This window comes from Anser brachyrhynchus (genome assembly GCF_964034855.1).
Source record: "Anser brachyrhynchus genome assembly, chromosome: 1".
In the NCBI taxonomy this organism is placed as follows: Eukaryota; Metazoa; Chordata; class Aves; order Anseriformes; family Anatidae; genus Anser; species Anser brachyrhynchus.
The window spans coordinates 86,419,047-86,446,950 of record NC_137694.1 but is presented as its reverse complement, the minus strand read 5'-3'; the positions used below and the strand labels follow the sequence as shown (position 1 = coordinate 86,446,950).

The 27,904-nt window shown below is 34.7% G+C and overlaps 1 protein-coding gene and 1 long non-coding RNA gene across 5 annotated transcripts in view; both read right to left on the bottom strand.

Moving 5' to 3' along the window:
* CADM2 (cell adhesion molecule 2) overlaps window positions 1–27,904 on the bottom strand; it is a 659,818-nt gene that overhangs the window by 497,476 nt on the left and 134,438 nt on the right. The window lies entirely within an intron of this gene.
* LOC308187554 overlaps window positions 5,604–27,904 on the bottom strand; it is a 63,572-nt gene continuing 41,271 nt past the window's right edge. Inside the window, exons 3-4 of one of the 2 annotated variants that reach the window (XR_013944776.1) lie at window positions 15,260–24,810; window positions 5,604–11,905 (exon numbers count right to left, since the gene is read on the bottom strand). This is a non-coding gene — a long non-coding RNA (uncharacterized lncRNA). Of the gene's footprint in view, window positions 24,811–27,904 lie in introns of both variants that reach the window. The other variant, XR_013944775.1, reaches the window with a different exon arrangement.

Sequence of the window (27,904 nt, the reverse complement as noted above, 5' to 3'; positions counted from 1 at the left end):
GTTTCTGCTATGCAGTTCTTTCAACGGTAATAAATGACTAGTAAAAGCTATAAAACAACCAAACTAAACTTATAAAGACTTTTAAAAAATAACAACATACCTTGTGCATAATAGGTAAATCATAAAGACTCCCTAAAAACAAAACTATTCTCGCACCTGTTAACTGCAGTACAAGTCTTTACATTACAGCGACGATACAAGCAGTACCAATTTCAGCTAAACCAGTTATTCTAATATCTTTTCCATTCCCTTCCTGAGGGTTAATTTTATCTCATGTTAAAAAGAAACAAGACATAAGATTTGCATACCTATAAAACTCAAAAACACAACCCAGAACTACAATGTCCCCGCCTCTTTGCAGGGCAAAGAGAAAACAGATGGCATCTCTTCTAGCAATAAGCTGGGTAATCCGTATTCCCTTCAAGAGATGCTCGCCTTGTACTTCCAATGTTTCCTTTTCTCTGACAAGTTAGCTGCAATATCATCCCATTTTTAACACCAATTCTCCAGACAATTAACCACTGATGTTTTGGCATACTTCTTTTTGAATTAGATGCAAAATTAGATGGTTTAACAATATTTTGTGCAACTCTGAACTACATCACTGCTGGGAGTTTTGCAAAGAGCATCCGAGCAGTATATCTTATTTGTCTTAGCCTCACACAGTGAAGGGGAAGCGTTTAAGATTGAAGAAAGCGTTTGCAAGATTTTACCACTGGAAATGAAAATGGAAGAGAATGAGCTGATCAACTAAGATCAGTACTTAGGTGATGGAACAAGAAGGAGCAACAATACTGAATGAAACACATATCTATGTTGCTCAATTGCACCAAGTGCCTTTTCATTAATAACAGATCTTACTTCTGTAAGTACGTGTCAATAAATGTACACCATATACAGCCTTTTATAAAGAGCAACAAGTGCTTCAAACAAGCAGATCTCTCTAATCATCTTTTATTGTCTTACACACTTTTTATAAAATGTGCAACTAGTGAAATGGGAAAAATATTGCTTCCTTTCACTGGCTGGAACATGCAACCTCTATTCCCTGCTTCTACTCCTGGCTGACTGAGCAAAATGGGGGCCAGAAAGTTTGTGAAAAGAAGCCAGGAAGTTGTGAACATATGAGAAAGTCTTGTACCTGAGGCTGCATGGAGACCTGCAGGCAGAAGTCTGCGGTGCTCCCCGGAGCAGGCTGCACTGCCACTGCCATCCAGGTTTTCCCAGGAACACCAGGGCATGAAAAAGCAGGAGGAGGAGAAGGAATGGTCCCATCCTGACCTGGAGTCATGCAGGACTTCTCTCAGGCCCACGCTGGAACCCATGGTCCAGCAAGTGTTTCTGGGTGCCTGCTCCTTGCTGCCTGGGGCTGAGCAGTGTGCATGCACTCACCCCTTCTCCCGGGGAGCTTCTGAAAGGATTAGATAGCTAATACTTTAAAACCTTTAAAAGATTAAAAAGTTGAAAAAGACTTGCAAAGTGACCTTATAAGTTTTAATTGTTTACAAACCCTATTTAATAGACTCAATTTGTTTATATTTACAAGTGTGACAAAGATGTACTTCACTCTATGCAAATTAAGATGCATATTGTATTTGTCCCCTCAAATACTATAAATCTATAATACTATTGCACACATAAAGAATATTTAAACAGAACTTCATTTTCTGATCAAAATCTAATTTCAAGCCCAGTTTTTTATTTGGTTATGTCAGTACTATAGTAGAATAAGTGTTTCCATAGACCAAGTAGTCCTACAGTTTGGAAGTAAATGGGGAAAAAATGTAATTTTCATTTATTTAATCACAAACAAAAAAAACAACTGGTTTTATGTGTTTATGAAGTGTTATGTTAATCATCAACAGAAAGCAAAAATCTATTAAATAAATGCTTCAAAAAAGCACTCAAATATAGACTTCAATGTGCTGACTAAAGCTAATACAAACGCTACGCAAATAAAACAACTGAACGTTTGTTATTGATAGAAAGCACTCAGACCCACGTTTCACTCGCATACTAAACAGATTACTGCAACGGCAACCAGCAAAAACTCGCCACTGGTTTTGATTTGATTTTCAAATTTTTGTAGAATATGAGAAATTTCTATTACTTTTCAAAGAGGAGCAGCTTATAAATGAGTTATCACAAAGGCTTTTTTTCCCCTGTATTTTCTTCTGTAAGTTCTGTTGGCTATTTTGCAGAGCTGAATGTGTAAAAAAGTCCTTATGATTACATCCCTACACCCCAAAATGTCATGATGGATGCTTCTTGTATAGATCCTATCAGAGGTGATAGACTTTCAGCGCCTCCTCATTTAAGCATCAGAGCCACATTAGGAAATGCTTTCTTTCGAGGCTGCATTTCATACATAACAGTGCTACATAAACTTCTTTAAGATAAAATAATGGTTACTGTTCAGCCAGATCAGTTTTCCAATATAATTCACCTTTGGTTTCACAAACAATTAATGCAGAAAATGTTGCCCAGGCTATAACTGCCTTTTCAAAAATGCTTACTGAACTCACAGCTTTAAAATCAATGGTAATGCTTTTCTAACAACATGAGCTGCTTGGCTACGTCCAGAAGTAGTAGTGTTGGCCAATAGGAGAATAAACAGCTGGCCAAAGAAGATCCACTCTCCACATTTTACACATTTGCACAACAAATCTCAGCAATCTTCACCTGATAAAGCTGGCAAACCACACGGAAGCACTACTAGAGAACTGATGCTTTCATTCACGGACTCATGCTGTAGGAACTCTGTTTAAATTTCAGCTGGACAGAAAGATTCTTTCAAACAGACAGCAAAAATTAGTAGTGTCTAAAATAATGACGTGACAGATTCCTAACATAAAGGGCCAATTTATAGTAGTTGATAAAAAAAAAAGGTTACAAATTAGGAGGAGAGGGTGGTCAAGCATTGCAACGGGCTGCCCAGGGAAGTGAGGGAGTCCCCATCCGTGAAGATATTCAGGAAGCATGTTGATGTCACACTAGGAACATGGTTTAGAGATTGGACTCAGTAGGCCAGGTTGATGGTCGGTCTTGATGATCTTAAAGGTCTTTTCCAACCTAAATGATTCTGAGATCCAGTATCCTCAGACTAAATGATGCTTTTGTGTAGTTTTGTGAAAGAAGATAGGCAGTCTGGAAAACACCCTTTAAAAATCCTAAAAGAACAGTGAGAAGTTCCACTTTCATCAAGCAAATCATCTTGTCACCACTTACGTGTAAGCAAGTACAGCAAAATACATCCAGAGGACAGAAGATTAATTTTGTCACCCTGTCAGTAGCAAAAGAGATTGTATTTTTTGTGTGCGTTTCTCTCTCCCTCTATATGTACAAAAAGAACAAAATACCACAATTTCAGTCAATCATATTAGTCATATGATAGAACTGTCTTTAGAACTGCCTGTTTAAAAAAAATTTTTTTTTTTTTTAAGGAAAGATGGAGAAAACCATACACCTAGATGAAAACTTCATGATTTGCATTTAGCCTTATACTCTAACTGTAACCCAACCTTCTTAAAAAGGAAGGCATCCTAAAGTTAGTGAATGTTTTTGGTTCTACTTTTCAAACAAACAGCTGGCATTAACATCTGGCTATTCCAGATGGGGAAAAAAAACATAAAATTTTATTAAAAAAATTGTCTCAAACAAAATAAAATTTTAGTTAAACTGTGAATGCAGTCAGAATCATTTATGCTCTTATATCACACTTGAACCCCAAAAACATTAGGCTAGTTTTCCAAAGTGTGAATACAAATTTCAGATGAAGTAAATGGGAAGAAAGTTGCTTCTTTAGACTAACACAGTTCAGGTGGAGGGAAATACTGGTTTAAGAACAATTCGACAGACTTGCATTTTTGTACACAGCATACTGAGTTTTGAAAAAGCAGTTCATTAGCTTTTGTGAAGTGATCAGAATACAGTTCTAAGAAAAACAATCTCTTCAGAATTTAGCAGTAAATATATCATATAACCACGACTCAGTCAGCATTTGTTATTCTGATATAGAAAGTGTTTAGATTTCATTCACAGAAATATTGAATTTTTGAGATCTGAAGATGTTTATTTGCTGCTGTATGTGCACTAAATTAGTTCAATTCCCAGAGGTACTCAATACCACTGTATTTTTCATTATTTATTAGTGATTTGAATCTTTTATTTAAGATTCTGGCAGATATTTGCTGTTGGTACTTTAGGAATGATAATTCAGTAACGTGCCCCTATTCCCTATTAGCTTTAATGATCATATTTCATAGCTGTGACATCTGAGCGATATGGAGTTTAGAACATCATGTCAGAGACAAAGAAATAAGGAAGAAATCCCTTCATCAGCCCAGCTGTGTGTTTGGGACAGTTCACCACGGCAGCGCTCCCCAGGTGCCTGCTCTAACCAGGCCTGAAAGCCAGGCAGACTGCAAGCTCCCTGGCTGTTCCACTCATTTCCCAGTGCCTCTGCAACCCTCTGACATGGCTTACCCACGGTGCCTTTGCTGGTGACAAGTACTCTGACACCACGACTTTTTCTACAGAACTGCTTCCAAGTTTCTTCAAGCGTATTATCCATTTTCCAAGTTCTTCTCACAAGATCTAATTGGGCTGAGTTTTCTTGAAGCTGAATCTCACTGTGGTCCTTTTGCCCATCTTTCTAATTTCCTTGTAGGCCTTGTAACAGTTTTCTGAATTTTCAAACATTTCTATCCCCACACAATTCAGTATCACATGCTAATTTTACTAGCATGTTGTTAATGTTCTCTCCCAGATCATTAATTAAGATGTTAAAAATGACTGGTTCTAGCAGCAATCCCAGTGGTACCCTCAAGACGCCCTTTGTTTGTAGTCTTTCAGCCAGTTTTTAATCCACATTACCATGCTCTTATCCTAGCCAATTTGAATTAATTTTACAAGTAAGACTTAGCAAGGCAATGGCAAATCTTTCACAAAAAGCCGAAATTACTACATCGACTCCTTCCCTTCCCCCAAGTTTTGAAGGTTTTTTTTTGAATCTATTAAAACAGTAACTTTTATCTGCCAAACTCATAGACAACTATATCCCGCATATTTGTTGTTTCGTATACTTTAGATACGGTATAAAAATTTTATACTACATTTGTTTTCCTCTGCTTTCTTCTCACTGTTTTAAATTTCCTTCATAGCTTGTAGTATTTCAAAAGAAGTAGACAATGTTGCAGTACAGACAGCCTCTCTAGGCACTGATTTGGAGACCAACAAATGGTAAAGAATATAAAAACCATATGCCCTATGCAGAAAATAAAACCATGTTTACCTTTAAACGAATCTGTTATGTGTCCACTGGTATGATTTAAATGTATGTTTTAAATTGTAGAATTACTGTAGTTTATTTTTTGAAAATGTGCTCAAGACCAAATCAATCTATTTCCAATGTAAATAACATTACAATGTCATTCAGTCTTTACCACAGAAATCCTAAAGATGAATACCAAAAGCTATAATATATTACAATGTTGAGTAAATAGTAAATAAGAAAATATTTCTTATTTATAAGAAATTCTTATAAGAATTCTTATAAGAAAAATATAAGTAAATAAGAAAATGTGCAAACATTTTCCAATTATTCCATTTCTTGCTTTTTATCAATATTTAGTTTACAGAATTTAAACTTATTTATTGCCTAGTTATGTTTTCTCTCAGTTTTCATTATTAAAGGGTCCTATGTAAAATGGATTTCAGTATCTTAGGCAACTAACTTCTCATATTTAGTCACAGGCTGGGGAGGGGGGCAGAACAGGACATGGCATGACAGGGAGGAGAGTGTTGAGCCAGAGCTGTAACATGATTACTTCACCTTTTTGTCATTTTTATAACATATTGATCTTTGTGTACAAAAAAACAGTGATGATACCACAGTCTCAGAATTTCTCTATTTCTTCAAGAATATATAGCATATAAGAATAGCTACAAGAATCAGTATAAAACACCATTTTATAAAGTCTAAATAGTTTTAATAACAGTCACCCTAGAGTGGAGAAGAAAAGTTATTTTGTAAAATCCTTACGGGACAGAATACATTTGATGAAGAAATATAAGGAAGCTATAGAAAAATGGAAGCTAATGCTGAACACATTCAAGCTAGAATCAATCACTTATCAGTGGCAAGAGGAACAGCTGTATTTGATCAGAGTAAAAGGAATGATGCTCAAATTTCCAGGATAGGAACTGGTAGAGCACCACAAGCTGTCTCTACTATGCTAAATACAGTTGCTAAAGGATGATTCCCTGGCCAGAATTCCTAAGGAATAGAGTAGCTGAGCCTGTGTCGCCAAGTCCACACTGCAGATTAGCAGTGCCCTCACTGCGCAGCACTTGGGTTCTCACACTGCCAGGAAATGAGGATTTTATGTTTTAGCAAGTTTTTCTGACTCTACTTCCTCTCCACCCAGCCCATACAATGGTAAACATTTAAAGTTTAATGGTTCCTCACAGGTATTACCAGCAGAAAGTTTAGTTGCATTGGTGTTGGTGCCAGCCAGTTGATTAATTCCAAAATAAAGTTTGGAAATGAGCTAACATTCCTGGAAAATCAGGGACCCAGAGCCTGGTCATGAACTGGGTAACTAGCTTATTTGAGTTCAGAAAATATTATATTATAAAGACATATCACACCATCTGTGAAACTGCACAGAAGGATACACAAGAGATAAATGTATTCCTCATAGGTTAATCAAAGATAGAGGTGCCAGATGATTATCAAACCCTCATGTTTAAAACCTATTGGATAATGCTGGTGAAGTGGATGAAGATAAAATATTTAAATTACTGCAAAAATGCACACTTCAAATACATTTACTTCTTTTTTTTATTATTCTTTTAATTAGTAAATTTACTTGATGCTTCTACACCAACTATCAGTCTTATCCATTTGCATTTGCAATGCAAATGCATATCCATTTTGCAGGGCAGCCTGCTCTAAGGAACCTGCTTTGGCAGGGGGGTTGGACCCGATGATCTTTCGAGGTCCCTTCCAACCCCTACAATTCTGTGATTCTGTGATTTGTATATGCTTTTCCCTTATGTATTCCTACTGAGAATATTTTTATGTCGATGCTATTTGGAAGACTCTTTTCTTCCTTCACTGCTCCTTCTACTCACTCTTCCTCCCACAGTACTGTCTGATACTCTTCTCTAGGCCTAAATTGCTGGACAGTGCCAAGTGCTATTCCGTCCTCATGATCTCGCATAAAATACAGGTAGTTTAAATGGACAGACAAAATCAGCAACGAATAGATAAAAATCATCAGCAGCATGATGCCAGGAGAATTCACAGTTCTCCTGGTCTTGTTCTTTACAGATCTGCTGGGCCTGATCCCTGTGCTACACCTGAAAGAAGGCGCCTGTGTTGGCTGAGAGGTGAGAACAGGATATTCTGGATCTTGGAGATTCTTGTTCTCCATGACTACAGCCACATGCATCTTTCCCACTCTCCGAAATTGAGGAAACAAGTAGCCAAACTTTAATGTTGTTGTTCTCTAGCATTACGTTCCGGGGAATCAAACTCATATGTAACACTGTGCTTTCCACTAAGAAAACCAAGTAGTTCAAAGCCCCTGCTTTCAAAATTTCCTTTCATTCCTTCTCTCTCAGGTTATTCTTCATCAAAAGTATATTATCATATGTTCTTAAAAACATATATTACATGATAGAATGAAATATCTGTAGCTCACACTCAATAAGCATTTTTACTTAGGTCTCATATTCAAATTTCCGGGATTTTTGTCAAGCAACTTATGTAGGTACAAGCTCCTTAAAGTGTCCTTTGGGGACATCTGTCTTCCCAATTTCATCATTTCAAGTGAATATAATACTAGTGTCCCCAGGTAAAAGTCATGATGCAATTCTATCAGACGGTTGCTGTACTTTGAGCAGCGTGGGTGTGAGAGCTAATTTTGTCCTTAGATTCAGAGGCTTCATTAACAGTCTTAACACATTCACTGCAGCTTTCTAAATCCTTTCAGGCTTTAACACTTAAGCTACTGTGAAAAAAATAATAATACAAGTTCATATACAGAAAATACTATTTCTATAGCCCAAATAAAGCAGGTCTTTTAGATAATGTTAAATGCCACATTACAGCAATGTCATACTAGTGAAATGAAATTTATGATAAATTAATTATAGCTAGTAAAGGCTGTAAAACACTATTTTAGCTGTTATAAAATACGTGAAACTCTGAATTGACACGTATAAAGAGTGGAAATTAGGTTTCAATTATATACAGGCATATGAAGTTCACCATAAGCACTTTGCTGTTATGTTATGAATAATATTCAAAGAATCTCATAACATGACAAAATACTGATCATAACAATCAGTAATTAAAATATGTGAAAAAACAGTTTGCCTTCCTTCAAAGACAGACATCTATTTCCAGCTTTTAAACGCTTCACATAGTCGAGTAATTTTTAGTTACTTTCTAAAAAATTCTGAAACCCTCATTAATATTTTTCCTCTACACGTCACTTACAGGAAGAGAGAAAAAGGTAAGTTAGTCTGTCACATGGGTCCTGCAAAGCTTCTGTAAATAAGAATGTTTTCAACATGTTCTGATATATATTGTATAGGAAAACCTCTTCGTTTGTTGTATTTTTTCTTTAAAGTTGTCCGTAGCAAAAATTATAATACAGATGATCAAACTCCTACCTGTTGCTGTTTGTAAGCCATGTGAATTAAAATTAAAAATCATCTAAATAATCTCAATTATTCAGAATCCAGCTACATTTCAAATAAATGTGAGTAGTCACAGCTATCCTCATAACTTCTGAGGGAAGCCTTACTCTTATCTGGATATTACTTGCCGATTCATCTCTACTCATTTTTTAATGCTCAATAAGCCTAATTCAATGTCCACCTCTTTTTGATTTTGAGCTGTGATTGAAATAATGGAAGAAATTTTAAATTACGGGTTAACTTAATTCCTGGTAGAACTGCTCCACGATGTTACCTCCAACACCTGCAAAATACTTTGCACACTACTTTCCCTTCAGAGGTAGTGAGGACTGGTTGGAAGAATAAATTTTGCATTCCACAAACAAGCATTATCTGGCATCTCCCAAATGGTGACTCCTGATGCTTTCAGACTGATACGGGAGGCCTTTCCTAGAACAAAGGGATCCAGACTGACTGAAGAACTGAGGTCATCAACTAGACTACTTTACGCATGAAAAACTATAGTAATTTTTATTACATATTTAAAAATTTCTAGGTCTTACATGACTTGTTGGATGCTGCAGCATCCAGAAACAATTCATCAGGAAACTTATTTTGTTTCAGAATCCAAATGTCCTCACAGGAAAGTCACAACGACCTTGATCCCTAATTTGCCAATAAAGATCAGTCAGAAAGAACAAATTTGTCCTCTTGTGCGAGCTACAAATACCCCGAAACAATATTTAGAAAATAGAGGAAAAAATAAAGCAAAACAATTAGCATGTTTAGATTATTTTGTTAAATAAGCAGAAATATGCTGACACCGGGAAGGGAGGCAACAGAAACAGATTAATTTCTCATGACCTTTAAAACCAAATTTGTCTGGAGTGAAATCTGCACTGGAGAAAAGAAAATGTTTAATGATCCTACTAACCTTAAGGATTTCTGAATTATTACATTTTCATTATCTGTTGTCCTCTAAGTTGAAGGAAGATCCTTGCTGATCTCTGTCCTGCAAGGCTGGAGAAATGCTTCCCTAGTCCCTGTGAAGCCAGTATCTATCTGTTGTACGTGACCTGACAGTTCTGGGAATGTAACTGTAGATCAAGGGTAGCATATTTATTTCACTGACGGCAGATTTTAACTCAGGAAACAGGTTCTCATGTTCTCTCAATCAGCTAAAATGGTCTAAATGCCTTTTTTTTTTTTTTTTTTTTTTTTTTTTAAATCTGCATCTCGAGTTTGCTTTTATCTTATCTTCTTCTCTTCCTCATTAGAGTACTGATACCAAAAGGGGTAGGTTAAGGCCTGAGTTTGCTTTGGATGAAAGTTGTCAATTGCATATAACATGAACTTCATTTGTGAAACTAACCTTTGCTTAAACAGATGTTTTAAATGTATGTGATACAGAACATATTGCTTGAATGGATATTATAAACATTTCCCCATGTTCACTGAAATTAAATATTTTGCCAAAACAACAATAAAAAATTTAAAAGTTTACTAATTTTTGAGAAAAAGTTCTATAAAAACGCGTTTCCATTCTGGGATGGGTTACTGTCTTCTAGCCAGGGCAAACATGGATATGGCTATAATAATGCTTTTTGAGGTTATATTATCACTAATATTTATGGAAAAGAAAAAAATAACAAACATGTATCCAGCAGATACTTCTGCTGGAAAAAGCAGCTTGTCAGAAATGCAATCCTCTGCACTTTATTACTGAATGACAATATTTTAGGGGTATTTTTTGAGTTTTAAAAGAAGTTTCTAATGCTTCTTCCTATGACACATTCTACAACCATTTAAATTTTTTCTCCTACTCAGCTTTTCTCTGAAAAAGAGAAGGTTAACATAACAGTAAGAGGAAAAGCAAGGCACAACTAGTTTACTTTGAGAGGCTTTTCTTGCTCTAAAACACTTTGTGAACAAAAGAATCATCTCAAGGCTATGAGCTATACTGTTCTTAGGTAGCTCCTCCTTATACAAGGAGCTCAGTAAAACATGAGCAGTGAATGGCCAAGTGACAGGTTTGCAACACAAGCTTCTGATTCTCCAGCAAAGCTCTGAAAGATAGTGGCCTCTCTTTAGATCCAATACAGTTGTGAGTAAACTAATGTGATTTACTCCAGCTTGCAGTGAAAGAGCAGGGAAAAAGTATATTCACAATATAGGCTTAAGCCTTGCTGTATGGTATCAAAAGATTTCAGTTACTGAAAAGACATTCATTTGAAGTCACAATGTGTTTGAAAGCACATATGCTAGGTAAGTGGATTCAGGTGTATTTTTCTCCATAAAGAAGAGCTTTAGAAAGACCTGGTGGATCAAGGTGTCAGAGTACACTAATGCAGAACTCCACAGATGTTTCTATGAATTTGATTTACAGCCTTTGTGACCTCTGTCACTGGGAAACTGCAAGTCTAACTCAGCAATAATGTCAGAACCTTAATGTGTAGGTACATGAACAATTAGCTGGACTCACACTGATTTATCAAAACCCAGCATGATAAGAGACTGGTATAAGGCAACCCTTAAGTTTAAATAAAAGGGATGAAATGAAAGACAAAAGCAAAGATGAGTCAGATGTGTCAGGGGAAAATGAGTTTTTGGGGAGTTATCAAACTTTTGGGGAATAATCGCAGGACTAAGGAGCGAGGAGTGTTAACTGTTGAGAAAGGGACACATCAATATGTATTTTGAAAACACCTGCAGAGCGAAAGACATAAATAAATTTTAGGAAGTAATTGATATTACCTGGTATACTAGAGATGGGGAAGGAGAATTTAAGAGAGGAAGAAATGACACAAAAGATCACAATATTTGATTAAATATTAAAATATTACAATTTCATATTATTAATGTATTATATACTTAATTATCTGAAGAAAACTCATTATTTAGTGGGACAGTCCCTGTGTGAGACTGGTTCAGATTTCAGATCTCAATTTTAAGAATATTGCCTCTGGTTGCCAATAGGCTTGACAGGAAAAGCCTGCTGTCCCTTACGAACTGCAGAGGAAATGCATGTTTGATTCCATAAAACACATACTGACTTGGCATCAATAAAGGTGGGTCCATGTGGTCATTTGGTGGCTTGGCACGGACTTCATCCACCTGCCAGCTGGTGTGAGACTTCCCAGTCTTCTTGATGTGGACATCCCTTATAAGCAGCTTCAATCAAGTTGGACAACTTTCTACCATTTCCCTTCCTCTTCTGGCAGAAGATAAAGAATGTTTGTCAGCTCTTCTCAGAAGTGCTGATTCTTTGCCAAAAGTTTAGCAATACTGAGGGCAAAAGCAATATTGCTTTCTGTTAGTTTCTGTGAAAGCTGTTTTCACTTTAAAGCCTTGTAGCATAGGGGCAATGAGAATGGTTGCATTCCCATAGAACTCTCCACATTAAAAGTGCAAAACTCTGAAATGAGAAGTGCTATGTAATCATAAAATATTATGGAATGAAATTCCACTTCAGTGGAGCATTCTAAATGAAGACAGATGTTTTATTAGGTCATCTTTCAGAAAACTTACTTAGCTCCATCAGCGTTTGCAGTAACTAGTGTCAAGCACTTCTGTGACTTAAAATGAGCCAACATATGTGGTAACTAAACAGAACAATCAGTGAAGATTTATCTTCTAGGGATGTTGGCACATCAGGATAACAAGAAAAGAATAGCAATGTCTTACAAAGGAATCATGATATTCAGGAAATCAGATCTAACTAAAGCGACAAAAAGTTAAAATATTGAAAATACTGAAAACCAATATAGCTTAGATTTTTGAAGAGATGATAAATCTATACTAACTGTAAATAAAAATGACATGCAAACTAACATCTAAGGAACATCTTTCAAGAGTAAATAAAGGTTTGGAAGAAAAGTGAAAGCAAGCAAATAATAAGGATATGAGGTAGATAAAAGTTTATCCATAAACCAGGAAAAGAGAAGCTCAAAATCATTATGTTACCTAATATTGAAAAACAGGTCTGAAACATCTGCATGAAATGAAAAGTGTGGCCTGACTGCTAGAACAACACACAGCTCCATTTTAAAGGTGAAAGGATGCAGGACTAGCTACATAGTCAAGAAAAACATAAGTCCTCTTCATTAGATCCAAAGCTGGTAGAAGCACATCCTATTGTATGTATCAGGATACATGGCAAAGAGTGGCACTCAGCAACAGCAAGTTAAAATGTCATTCCTGCATTAGTTCTGATGCAACACAACAGACCATCCCTACCCTTGACATCAAGTCTGTGACCCCCAAACCAACAAACACCCCAAATAAACTATGTCAAAGTATAGATGAACTATATTCAAGCAGTTGGATAAAATTAACCATTTTGGTGCAACTAGACTAATAGTTATTTAGAGGAGGATGAACAGATGAAAAAAACAAAACTGAATCTGACAAGAGAATGAAAATAAACTTCAAATAATATCAAGAGGAATTACTATAATTAGGTACCTGAAAATCGTGTTTTCTATTACGGTTAAAATTTCAGAAATAAGAAGAGGCAATTCGATTTGATCAGTACAAATCCATAACTGCACAAAAATGATGAGGAAAAATAGTATTTAAAAAATAAATTAAAGATGACAAGAAATTTGAAAAGTCAAGTTTTCCCCCAAACACTAAACAGCTCCTGTTAGTGAAATTATTCCAAAACTCCAGTCACATTAATTACAAACACAACAGTTATCATCTGACATGTGATTCTCATGATACTTGTTTTTTAACCCTTGTGACTGTATTAGTGCATGACAGTGACCCTTTTACATTCCCAAACTAACATAAATTAGCCTTTAAATTGGTATTTGCACTCTATCTACTTATCAAAAAACTAAAAATAAATAAAAAAAGAAATCAATGATAAGACAAGTTTGGTTTCTCTGAGAAAAAGAGCAGTATTAACATTCAATAATCTGAATAATCTGAAGACTATATTACAATATACCGAACCAATGGATAACTTAATTCTGTATATTACCAATCCAAAGGAACAAAAAGGCAGGGACAGTAGCACCACAATGGAATTTTCTGAGGGGGCCTAGTGAAACTTTCAGCCCTATTCCAACAGGTTACTGCAGCACAAACTCTTGCCTAAAGTGGCATCAGGACAGTTCACAGTTTGCCCACCCCACTCGGGTTGGTATCCTCCCAGCTACCCTTCAGAGTGCTGAATGGTCAAATAAAACGAAATCTTGTTTGTGGTAAGGACCAAGTACAAATGACTTGAAAGTGAACTATGAAAATGTCATAGTGAAGCTGGTAGCACAGTATATTATGGTTATCTGTAAATAATACCAAGTATTGTGCAGTTCTTGTTGTGAGAAATAAAAACAACACTTGAAATGTTTAGTATTTTAGTGAGAAATCCAATGAGCTAGTCATGCTCTAGAACAAAGTACTCAGAATCTATATTGGGATGTGGGCAAATAATAGCAGTGTTTCACTAATCAAACCACTGTAGTCATAAAATTAATCATTTGAAACTACAGGAAACAAGGCTGAAAATTGGGAAAGATGAAGGCAGATGCAATGAACTTGGTTCCAGGAGACAAGTCTCAAAAAAATAACACAAGAAAGAAATGGACAGTAACACAAAAGGAAAAATGTATCATCTCAGATTCTGGAAGTTCTACCTGCTGTAATTCTGACGTTGTGATCGGTCATTCACCATTGTTGTGTATTATGAACACTACTCCTATCACAAACTATCCCTCAATAGAAAGGTCTTAACTCTGAGACCACTATTTGACACTTAAAAACAGTGTTTTGTCAAGCCTCTGATAACAGAGATTCAAGTTGTATGTTTCTAAGGGTTTCCTTTAAGGATAGTTCTAGTAGTGGTTAAAAAAGAACTCCTTAAAGATCTTTTATAAAGAAAAGTGAATAATTTAAATGAGTGAATGACCGAACAGGTACGGTTTACACCTTAGCTTCAGTCTGAATTGTCTTGGTATCTTGACTTGACCTTATTATAATTAAAAATAAAATAAAAATCTGTAACTACTCAGCCACTGCAAAGGAGACCTGTCAGCCACAGTTTTCAGGCAAGCCTCACAATCAAGCTAACATTTATTACATCATGTTAAGGAAGCTCCATGAATGTCTTTTGTGCCTCCGCCCCCAGTCCCCATCATGATAACTAAATCAAAGTCTTCTACAGAATGGGCCAATTGTGAATAACAGAGATCTTTCTGCAGGCTACAAACTCTTAAGAAGCCATTTTCAGATCTTTCAGATGCACTAAAACAAAAGAACTCAACTTTAAAGTCTTTCTACGAAAATCAATAATTGCTAGACACGCAAGATCAATGTAGGAGCATTAAGTGTGTAAAAGACACTAACAAACAGTACATATAAATAGTCATCTTCAAAGCTGCTGAAGCAGCTATTGCACAAGGAGCACAATGAACGTACTACCTAGCAGTGTAACTTTACTGCAGTAACTTTTTGATGCTACTGTCTTTTTACATTAATCCCTACAGTAAACCTACTAAACACACATTAATTGCAGTAGCACTATTAGTTATATATAAGGATATTCTTATCAATGTAGTCTCACCTGGGAATGTAAGTGTATAGAATGCAGACAAATAGTCCTTCCATGGAGAAGCACACAAACTGGAGCACCCCCCTCTGGTTTTAGGTGACATACACGTTTTCACACAGGTTTGTCCAAACTTTGTATCTCCATACCTCAATGACACAATTAAAAATCAATTATCAGGCTCTCTGGTGCCATAAACTTGAAAAAATTAATCTCTCTCACCTTGAATTGCTGCCACAATGTACTTAGAGTATGTTATCTAATAAGGGACAACAGAAGTTCTGCCAATTACACAAAATTGTTTTGACTTCTTAAGTGTCATCAGATTTTTACTGGGAACGTTAATGACCCTGAATTTCAGTATCTGAGATTCAGAAAGTTTGAATGTGTTCTACATCTAGAACACCTGGATATACAACTGTAGCTCTTTACTAAGACCAAGTTGTTTAAAAAGTAAAAATCATTCTGTAAACTGCGTGAACTTGGTATATAGGATATTTAACTTCTAATCATCAGCATTTTTATCACCCATAATGTATCACTAGCTTTTTACCACTGTAAGGATGTTTTTTGCTTGTAGGTAGCATCTCTCAAAATATGGTCTTTTCAAATTCTGAACATCCTCTTTGTGTTCCTGTTAAGCCATTTTGCAATAGCACTATTTCTGAACAAAGCACTCTTCTCATTGGGTAACTGACATTGCTGAGGGTTAGATGACCTTGGTGGTGCTGCAACATTTGTAATTCTCCAGCACAATCAATTATCTCATGATAATGCTTTTTGTCAGAGAAAACTGTAATGCAATGAGAACTTGATTTTTTTTTCTGTGAAAGAAAAGATCTACTTTGACTGGGACACAGAAACATTCATACATGGGTCACTGACTGACAAAGGAATTGTAAATTACTCAGCAATAAAAATAATAGTAGACATTTATATAGCACTGTACCTCACACATAACGACCTCTAGTTTCATTATAAGACACATTATTTGTCAAAAAATTTCAGTGACCACCAAATCTTCCAACATACTTCATTTTAAAATGGTGCACAAAGAAAATCAGAAATTTCAATTCATACACCAGTTAAGAGGTAGCCTAGCATAATACAACAGCAATTCTAATCATTTTGTATAAATAAAAAGGAAAGATAATGAGAAAAAAATAAACTGAAAGTTTGAAACAAAAAATATATGTTGCAGGTTTCACAAATTATTAGCAGAGAGGAAAAAGTTCCACATAACATTACTATAATAATATTATATATACACATATATTTTATATATTATATATATATATATATATATATATAATCTCATGGTTTCAAGCTTTTTCTCTTAGTCACAAATGCAATCACAACTATGAAGCAGCAAACAACCAGCAACAAAAAAAATCACAGCAATGAAAGAACAGTCCTGCCCAGAATTTGGGCTCTCCTGACAAATGTATCACAGAATGTAACTATAAATCCTATACGCCTAAAGAAGGCTGCAGCTACTACTGTTAAAGTATTATTCTTTTATGATTTAAGATATCTTATTTCATATAATTTGGAAAAAAAAAAATCTAGAAGTAAAAGTGAGCTCTTATATGGACTAGATGAAGCTTTCCTGCAAGTGTAAGCTATTTGCTCTGCTTTCACCGATAGGATTGGCTACAGGATTGAGTTCTCTAAGAATTTTGGCAACCATCTGACCACCGAAAAGTTTAGAATCATAGAATAATTTAAGTTGAAAGGGATCTTCAGAAATCTCCTGGTCCATGCCCGTCTTCACAGTAGGGGTCACTGAAGTAGGAGTGCTGCATTTTGAAACAAACCAAAGTGTAATGCTTCTACGAACAGACAACTGTAAGCATCAGAGCATCAGCCACTGACATTAAAAACAGAAATGCAAGAAGAAATATTTCACCACAAGCTATCATATGAAAATAATATTTAACCTAAAAAATATTCAGAGCAATAAAACATACCATCTCACATGAAGCCAATCAAAACTAGAGACATCCCAGTAAACATGTCATAATAAACTTTACCGAAAGAGGGAGATAAATCAAAAAATGACTGATGACTGTACTAGTGATTAAGCTAGAATTGAAGGCAAAAATGATTCATCTATACAACCTCAGATTTCTTCACAATAGCATTCAAGGTTTAATGACACACTGCTTTTTAAAAATCTATTTCCAATTTGCATTTGTTTTCACTGAAGTGCTCAAAACCCACAAAATATCTGAACAATAATATACTTATTAAGTGCATGGTTACCGTTCATCTCTGCATCAAAACACACTGAAATTAGGCATAAAAATTCATCAATATCAGGATCAAGATTTAAGACACTGTAGCATCATATTTCTAACCCTATTTCAAGGAGTAAATGCTAAATTACTCACCCAGCGACACCTTATTCTTACAGGAAAGTAAAGTGCCTAATTTCATATGTGAAAGCTGTAAATCAAAGATATTTGGACACACGGTTTGAAGTTTAGGATTTAGACTAGCATTTGAAACAAGAGAGCATTTTGTCTTTCCAAAAAAAAAAAAAAAAAGGAAAAAAGAAAAAATGTATGCACAACCCTAAGTCTGCTTTGAAGTCTTATCATCCAGAAATCCAGAAAACACTATATGACTAATAATTAAATATTGATTTGTGTAATATGAACTATTATCTTCAATTCAACAAGAAAGAAGATGCATTTTTCAGACCGTTGAGTGCTGCTAACAGTTAAAAAAGAGAGTAACAACTGAGAATAATAATCACTAACAAAGTACATATCCTCAGGATATTTCCCGTTTAACTGGCACTGCTTTTAGATAGATAGTTCCTGAACCTTTAACATTTCTCATATCACTGAAGATGATCACATAAGATGTCAAGAGTATAAACGCACAAATTACATAAGGAATAGGGATCACCTGTTCTGAAGACATATACTTAAATTTGAGGTTAAAAAATTACTTCCTTCTATAGTCTGCCAACTATATAGCAATAGAAAAAAGTAAATATGTGTGTGCATGTATGTACACACCGACACGAGTTACATTATGCACATGCAAAATATACCTTTATAAACAGCATGAATAGCAAATGATTCACAATATTTTTAAGACGTTTCATGTATTTTTTCATTCTTTCTTCAAACAGATTTCAAAAATTATATAAAGAAACATAATAAACCCCTGTAGCTTACATCTATTTTCTTGGTTTAAATCAATTTGAAATCTTTCAAACTGTAATAAAAAAAGATGAGTGGTTGTCATAAAAGTTCTCACAAGAGATTTCAATATAAGTAAAAGTCAATCATGTAGGTTTATCAAATTAAAAGAAAAACCTTGGACAAGAAGTCAATGAATTCCAGAAGCCTGGCTTTTCTCCTAAGAATGCTGCCCAACAGTACAGACACGATACATCTCCTGAAGACCAATATAATTGCAGGAAGTCAGTAAAGGACAGAGAGATTCTCTTGCATCTCTCCAACTCTAAGCCATTTAGAGCTCTGTAATCAAATTATTCATGTAAAACAAAAACAAGTAGCAGCCAATTCCTAAAATATAGCATCAGTAAAGTAGATGACAACTAAAACTCCGAGATATTTTAAAATAGCACTGGGCTGTTCAGCAGTTCTATTTCTGCTCTTCCATAACCTTCCTCCTCATTCTCTCCAGAGAACATGAAGCAGTGGGTAACTGTGGGAACCTCCAGAACTTCAACTGACACAGCAAAATAGGTTTATTCACACCTGCAACTGCTTAATTTCTACCATAACATGGGAGACAGATTTAAGAAATTATTCCAGTTGCTTGATTAAATGTGATGTTGGGAAATAAAAACATCTGAGTTAAAAAAGTTCTTAATCTGGGCCTTAGTTCCTACTTTTTCCACAATAATCACTTCTCTCCAGAATCATGAATACAAAGATGAATAAAGGAAAATAAAATGTCCTCCAATGCCACAGCTGAGACAGAAACCTCTTGACATTAAAAATTTACATGACTAAATCCATTTTCCCTCACTATAAAATTTAACACAAAAGAACATTTAATTAAATGGTTGACTTTGTCATATATACAGAGTAGAATACACTCTGTTTAAAGACTTGTAATTCAGGAAAATAACAACAAGGTTCCTTGAACTCTCAAAACATACACAATTCCTAATACTATATGAGGCTAGCTTCTTAGCTACAAATACTGCAAAAGCCTCTTCCTTTGTTTGCCATAAGCACTTGTTGTCACCTTGTAGACTCTCTCTCTTCTTTCTTCCCCACTTTCTGCATTGATCAAGGTTTGGATGCTTATTTTTTGTTCCTTGGCATTATAAAGTTTATTTTAAAGTACTTGATTTCCAGCCTCCCAAACCGTGACAAACTGTTAATTTCCCTATAATTTATAACAAAGTAAATACTCTGTGTAGAAATGATTCCACAAAAACTTGCACTAGACATTACCAGTGTATTATTAGCCTATTGGCCTATTTTAGGAGCTTTCACACATATGTATGTCCCCAACTGCTAGAGCACCTCACAGCTCCTGTGTTCACTGTCTTGAATGATTTTATTTTCCTAGCACAAGGGGAATGATACACACACACACACACACAAAATAAAATAAAATAAAAACAATAACCAAGAGAGTTTGATGCTTTTATAAAATGTGGCCCTCAGTAATTCACCTAAGATCACAAACAAGTTCAGTGGCAGGAGAAAGATTTAACAGATTTAATCCAGTTTCCTGAATATCCACTAGTACAGTGGTTATTGGACAATTATTTCCAGCTTCTGAAACTCACATTTTATCATGCGTATTTACAGATTCATCATATACTGTTGTCTTAGAGAAGATGAACATCTGTAGTATTTTGTACTTCTGCCACCTGTCAAGAGTCTCACAGAGCATTAGAATGAAGAAGACTCACCCTCTTATTCTAAACCAGCCACTATGGTAAACTGTATGACACATAACAGCACTTAATGGCAGTCATGTATTTAAAAACACAGCATGCTATGCTGAATAATGATAAGCAAGTTTATATAACTGATCACTGAGCAACCAATATATATTGAAATACTATGAGCTTCACTGGCTCCATCTGCAAGGGAGCAAAATTAATACTGATCAAAAATTTCTCAGTGTACTTAGAAATGATGTAGTAAAAAGGAGCATCATATTCAAATAGCGAAATATATACAATTCATTCAGGGAATACAACAAGCATCAAAATGCATCTGTCATGCAAGCACCAAAATATTTATGAACTTGCTCCAACCCAAGAGAAATACATAGAAATATGAAACATGTAGTAAATCAACTGAAATGGAAAGGAGATTGGGAAAACATGGTCAAGACTCAAAAATGAATTCCTAATACAGAAAGGGGGGGGGGGGGGGGGGAAGAAAGGAAAAAGGAAACCATACTCTAAATGTTAGAGTGAACAGTTTACACACCAGTACAACTAATACTGTTTTAATTTTCACAACAAAAATAAAATAGAGGGAAAACATTTAGGCAAAGACAGAAGTCCTTGTTTAATACTCTTATAGGCAATGCTGATTCATTCAAGATGAACTATTGGACAAATATTGCCTACTATTGTGCATTAATCCAAATTATCTTTGCAGTAGTATTTATAATAATGTCTATAAGAGTCCTTTAGTGACTGAAATTTCTTCAAATACAAATCAATTAAAAATAGGCTGCAATTAAGTTTACCTTTAAACTAACATTTACAATGTTATTTTTCTGTTTTATACGTATATTCTAGAAGTAAGAATTTGCACAAATTTTGATTTGAAGAGTACTTACAGCTAGCTAATTAAATATTTATAGTACTGAGTATTAAAAGGAAAATACAAGTGAATAATGAATAAATGTATCTATTCCACTGATGCTGTTAGAACGTTTATATTAATTTTGTTATGTAAAATTCTGGGAGCAAGGAACGGACACACATCTGCATGGTTCGTACTTAACCAGCTTGTATGAACAGGGAAGAATGGCACCATCAGGACCAAACCTAAGCCAAAAGCACAGGAGAGGAGAACTGTTCTCAGCAGAAATGATCCCAGCCTTTAGCTTCTTATGGGCTAGCTAGTGCATACAACCCAGTGTATACCTGGGATACAGTCATTCGCTCTTATTCTTTGGCTAACACAGGAGGGGAGGAAATTCCTTTACTCCTCCTTCAAATGACTCTTTCCAAAGAAGAGAAACTGGTGATTTGATAACAGCGTGATTCCTTAGACACTTGATGAGTCTCCTTCAGGTGTCCCTACAAAAACTCTGAGGCAGCTATATTTAAATATCAATTTGCAACTGGTAAACTTTTGCTTTACTTCTTTAACCATCACTGTGTAAGATAATGGGAGGTAAGGGAAAAAGAAGAAACTATTTGCTAATCAAAATAGAACCAATATATCTTCCTTTAGAACTAAAAACCCAAAGCATGATTCACTCCATTGAGGAACAGAAAGAAAAAAAAAAAAAAAGGAAAATCACCTTATACCCACAAAATACACAGGTTCACAGTGGATCCCAGAAGTTCTGTTAGCTGACTGTTGGGTAAACACAAAAGGGAATGATTGCACAAGTAGAGCATAAGGCCCAATTAAGGATTTATTGGCATTAAATTGTTATTAATCATGCAAGGTTCTGTCATAACAAATCATCAACTATGCACAATATGCTGTGCTTAATAGGTTGCCATAAAACCCCATTTCTACATGTGTGTACATGCACATGCATACATAAGCATGCAAAAAAACCACTATTTTTCCCTTTATTCTTAAAGACGAAAACAAAAATACCACTATAACAAGGAAATGTCAGGTTTTATTTAAAACTATGGAAGATATTCATCTGATCGGGTCCTTTGATCAAGGAATTATTACTTTTGTAACTACCTGATGGCCTAATCTGGGTTCCTTTAACTGTTTATTTTTTGCAAAGGAAAGACAGGCCATGAAACTGTCATTCCAGGAAAGAAAACTCTCTTGATCCTCAGGACACTTGGAGCTTGGGAAACAGCAAGAGTTTTCTCAGACTACTCCAAAATGCCTCAGCAATGTCCAGCAATGCTGGATTGTCCTTGACCTCTTTAGAGGCTGCCGAAACCAGTGCCAATTACTGTCAATTTCTTTGGCTTATTCTGCAGTGTAGACACCTGCAGACCATGAAATGGAACAAGATCACAATTGCTTTCACACAGGTCACCGTGCAGCCAGAAGTTGGTAACAACTGTCACTCATTACCTAGTGAAAATGTAATCAGATTGACAGTACAGAGATGAAAGTCACTGTTCTCCGTCATCATGAATCTGCAGTATTTATTCCTCCTACAGGAAGAAGTTAGTCCTTCTCCTCTTCAGAAATTTATAGTTACCCAAATCCCCCAAAATAGCAGCCATAAAATACATGTCCATAATATATTAAACAATTAGAAACACTAAGCAAGTTGTCTACAGCAACATTCTCAACTCACTTGTTCCTACAAAGCCAATGAAAAGAGTACACACATTCATGGGCAGGAGAAAAGAAGGGAATGAGAAGGGAGAGATTGATTTTGTCATGTTCTCAAAGCTTAAATCAATTTGGATGCTAGTGGAATAAAGACGGGAGAAAGCCTTGAGTTAGATGTCCCCCACAATTGCATCCAGCTATCAGCTTCTTTCTAGATATATTAAGAGGATTGTATGTCAGCCATCTCTGATGACCCTCGGTCCAGAAATACATAAGTGATAGAGCAGCAATTTTTTAACTGATAAGTTCTTAGGTAAACTAAGAGAAAAAAAGAACTGCTAAAGTTCTATCTCCAAATAACAAGTATAACAACAATGGTAACAAGACATTCCCCCACAAAGTGAAGTTCAACACACACTAAGATGTGGTGGTGAGGAGCACTTGTGAACTGACCTTCAATAATTTCCTCTTACTTTCATATATCAGAAAAATATGATAACTGTTCTTTATTAACTAGGTATCAGGCAGATAGTTTTCTCCAAACTGTAAGCCTGCATAAAGAGCTTTGCTTTACCTACTGAACCTAGAGTCCAACAGATAAGGACAGAGACAGACCTCTACAGCCTGCTGAAGATGTTGTTTCCCATGCCACCTCCTTCGCTTCCTCAGCACATTTTGTACTGTTAGTAAGGCTAAAACATTCAGACTAAGACAGCCTTTGAGGTTTAACTGAAAATAAATAAATAAATAAATCACAATCTGCAAGAATCTTCATCATTAAACAGAAAATAAAAATCCAAATGATCACAGAGGAAAAAAAAAAAAAACACAACAAATGAAATGCTAGTTAGTGGAGGTCATCTGCTATGGCAACTAATGTGTTTTCCACCCAATTCCTGCCTTACAGATAAAAAAAGTTCACAAATCAAGAAGGATGAAATGATTGCCAGAGGGACCTTTCCTGAAACTAAGGAGGAAGAGGAGCTATTTCAGCAGTGAGAAATACTGCTAGTATCAAGTTGTTAACCCTGTAACAAGAGATTTTAACAATAGGGTCTGTAACACTAATTGCACTTTGCCTACCTCTGATAAAAAACAAGCAAACAAACAAACAAACAAACAAAAAAACTCAACCAAAACATCCTTTTGCCCCTCCTTCAGGCAAAACGAAGCATAACATCTCTATTTCTTTTTCTGTATTAAAAAAAACAAAAAACAACAAAAAACTTTTATCTATGCAAATGTTATTTCATTTAATTTCAAAATTCAGGTTTATTTTAAGATTGTGATACTTCTGGTCATTACTAATAACAGACATATTCAGACTCTATATCGCAACATGTTATGACTGCAAATAAAATTCATTCAAAGGATGAAAAAGCTTATATTGCTACAAGAAAAAATGAACAAACTTATTCTAACTTTCTCTCTCTTTTTTTTTTTTACTATCAGGTAACTAATTTACAAGAAATCAAGAAGGGACAAACCTTTGGGAAAGGAGATTCGGAGATTTAGTATTTGTTATGAAAAGCTATTCACATTTGAATGTTCGAAAGTCATGAATTTTTATGATAGTACATAACCTTTGTCATTTTACTTCTTCACAATATGAAATTCATTTCATTACCTGGATACCTTATCTGAACAATGCTACAGAGTAGCAATTTTGCGATAGCCCTTGAAAATAAGAACTTGTTATTTAACAAACCTAGTAGCACAGTATCACATAATGGATTAATGTACTGTTTTTATTTCACTTGTATTCAGTTGTTTAATATGAGCTTTTAATTCTAACACTCTCCAGTTTTATCTAGTGTTTAAAATTAACAAAGGAAAATATGGACTAAGAACTGAGAAGTAAATAACATATTTCTCTTTGACTGTTAGCAGCTATTATTTTTTAACCAGTATTTCTTGAATGGATACTGAAAATGTCATTTTGCCTCAGTTGTTGCTTGCACATTAAAATGGATTCTTCGTCCTTCGCATTTTAAGCTGATCCACATTAGGTCAAGTATCTCGTCCTTTTCTATTGTTGTATTCTTCAGTATATCTTGGTACTTCACCAAGCTAGCAGACAAACTAGCAGACAAGCCAGCAGACTTCAGCATGCTAGCAAAAAAAAAAATTCAAATCTTTGTGAAACATTTCATTGAAACTATTTAATAAGAACATCTGAAATACGAAAGATAGTATTCCTTAGAAGATTTTAATTGTTTTAATATGCAACATGCACTTTGATGGTAATGGGGCTTATATAAAGAAAAGTCTTGTGAATCTCCTGCAGAGTAGCCTGTGCTGTAGAAAGGACATCTTACTAAAAGAGTGAATACCAAAAATCTAAGAAGGTAAAGCGAATTTAAAAAAAAAAAAAAAAAAAGATCGTGAATACTAATATATGGCTAGTAATATGGCTAATATACTAGTTATCATTATTATATTGCCACCTAGTTAACATTTGTATCACATACTTCAACTTTTTTTTTTTTTGGCCTCATAGTCATCATCAATTACAATTCTAAAAAGAAATTGGCTTCCCAGTGCATGTTTTACAACTTCCAGTAATATCTTCTCAGGTAGGAGTTAGACACAGTGCCTAATTTTATTAAAGCTATTAATTCCTTTAATTCCACACATCCACAAACATGTAAGCATAAACAGGCTACCATACAACAAATACGAATTGACTGAACTATATAGTGTATACATTTCTATACATAATGGTTATATCTGTGCAATTATTTAAGAGTTCTGAAAACTTCAAGCAGATGTGTAAAAACATCCACAAATTCCATGCACATGAAAGAAACATAGTAGTAAGTTGTTCGTACTTACCAATGTGAATTATAACAAGTCAGGTTTGCTACCTAAACTAAGCTTAGCTTCTAAAAACATATCACCTATGTGGTTGGTATCGTCTTAACTATCACTGTAATATTATTATTTTATTTGAGCCCCTAAAGATATAGAAAGAGTGATTGTTTTTTAAAAAATCTAGCTCTCTATTTATCTATAGAGAGTATCTTCAGTTCTGAGACAATGAAAAGAATACTGAAAAATCATATTTTTTTTATGATAATACAGTAAAACTAGTTCTGTAAAGATTAAAGATTTTAAACTTCTTTCTTTCTGACATTTTTATGTACTGGCTATTTTGTAAATACTATTTCTTTTTTAAATAAAAACATAAATTTCAATGAAAATTAAGAGAAGGAATCCCAGAAGTCAAAACACAAACATGTGAAAACAAACATTGCAAAGCTGAGGAACAGATATTGATAGTTACACAGAAAAGACCAATAAACAAGATAAAGCACAAATCATTCTGATTTAAAGCCAAGATTAAGAGTAAAAGAATAAAAAATATTGTACGTAAAATCAGGCAAATGGGTAGTAGCAATTCTAGCTTTAGAGATACAACATTAATTTGAAGCATGTTGTCAAAATCAAACTGACCCAAGTAATGTAGTTTCCCATTAAGTATCTGACTAAAGAAGAAAAGAAAAAACATCATGAAACTCTGCGGACCAGTCACAGTTTACTTCTTACAATATCAGAGTGAAATACAAACAGCACATTGACAGATCAAGTAGTGAACACAGTAATACAAATTTTTCCATAATTGTTACCTTCCAAAATTTTTTCAAACATTTTTACCTCTGCAAAGGAAGCCACCGAGAAAGAAGGAACAGAAAGACAATAAACAACAGCTGAAGTATTTCTACTAAAATAAATAGTCCAGAATAAATCAGGAAACCTGATCTACCAAAAATGGATAGATCATCCTTGTAGTAACGTCACTAATAAAAATTCCTCATATGTGGAATTTTTCTTTTATGGTTTACAACTTTCGCAGTTTAAATCCAATTTTTAGTGTAAAAAATCTCTCGATACTACATGCAATCTTGTATTTTTATTTTGCTTCTGTCTTCCATCTCTTTGTATTATTAAAAAAAACAAAACAAAACAAAAAAACTGAGGTAGCTTTATTTATATATCGTCACATGTTCATTCTTCTACGTCAGAAGATGCCTAAAACTGATATCAGTTTTGAAACCTGTAACTCAACATAGAAATTCTAATTTATTCCCAGCTACAGCAATCATCAGTGCTTTTATTACTATGAACACCCCTGACTCTAGGCTAATAAAATTATTATCAATTAATAACTTAATATTTTGAAAATACTGGAAACAGATTGAAAAATGTTCAACATTTGTATTATTTTATTGCAGATTTTGTTTGTTTTTATGTGAGAAAAAAAAATTCTTGAACATGTTACAATGGCATCTGTTCTGATTGCCTTCCTGTGTATCACTTGGTTTAAGTTATTGAGACACAAAGTCTTGTGCTCCTGTGTTCTTGCACAAAGTCTTGCAAAGTCTCATTTTCTGTGCAAGTCCAAACTATAAATGATGAATACCCAAGCACCACAAAAACTGAACATAAAATTTAAAATTCCCAGCATAATGACATTACTGTAAAATTACAGTATGTTAAAACTTCAGAAGGTTGCATAATAAAATTTGTAAATGATTAATATACTAATTGTTGCAACTATAATTGCAGAGGCAAGGTACTAGCAGTTGTGGAATACCTAAGTGTTTACTGACTGATATAGCCAGGTGAGAAGAAAATTCAAGTGAATCCTGATGTTTCCCTAGGAATAAACTGTATGAACTATTGTAACTGAAATATAGGTTTATTTTATTGCCTCTGTTTCCTTGCTGTAAAATCAAACAAGAAACGTGGAACTGTTTGTATTGTAAGGGACCACATATCCCACTACCCAATAAACATTTTACTTTCATTATAACTATTGCCCGCAGTTTATTCCTTTGTATATCACCATTGAAGTTATCATGTAATCTTCATATTAAATATTCAGAGATCTCTCTACACCAAAAGATAAGCTTCATCTAAGTACATTTCCAGAGTAGATCTCCATATTTGTTCAAGTCTTTATAACATGCAAGTTCTGATCTAAGCCTAAAGCACTAAGGCAATCAATGCTGATGAATGACTAGAAATGGCTTCTTTATTCCACTCCTCACTGAATAGAAAGTTTCCATTATCTTCCTCAACATCTTCACTCTATCAATTTGACAGGGGCATGCAGTTCTACACTCCACTGCCTTCACTCTAGAACTGTATACAGCTTTTCTATCTTTTTCTAATATAAAAGAAAAATGATAAACGATACAGT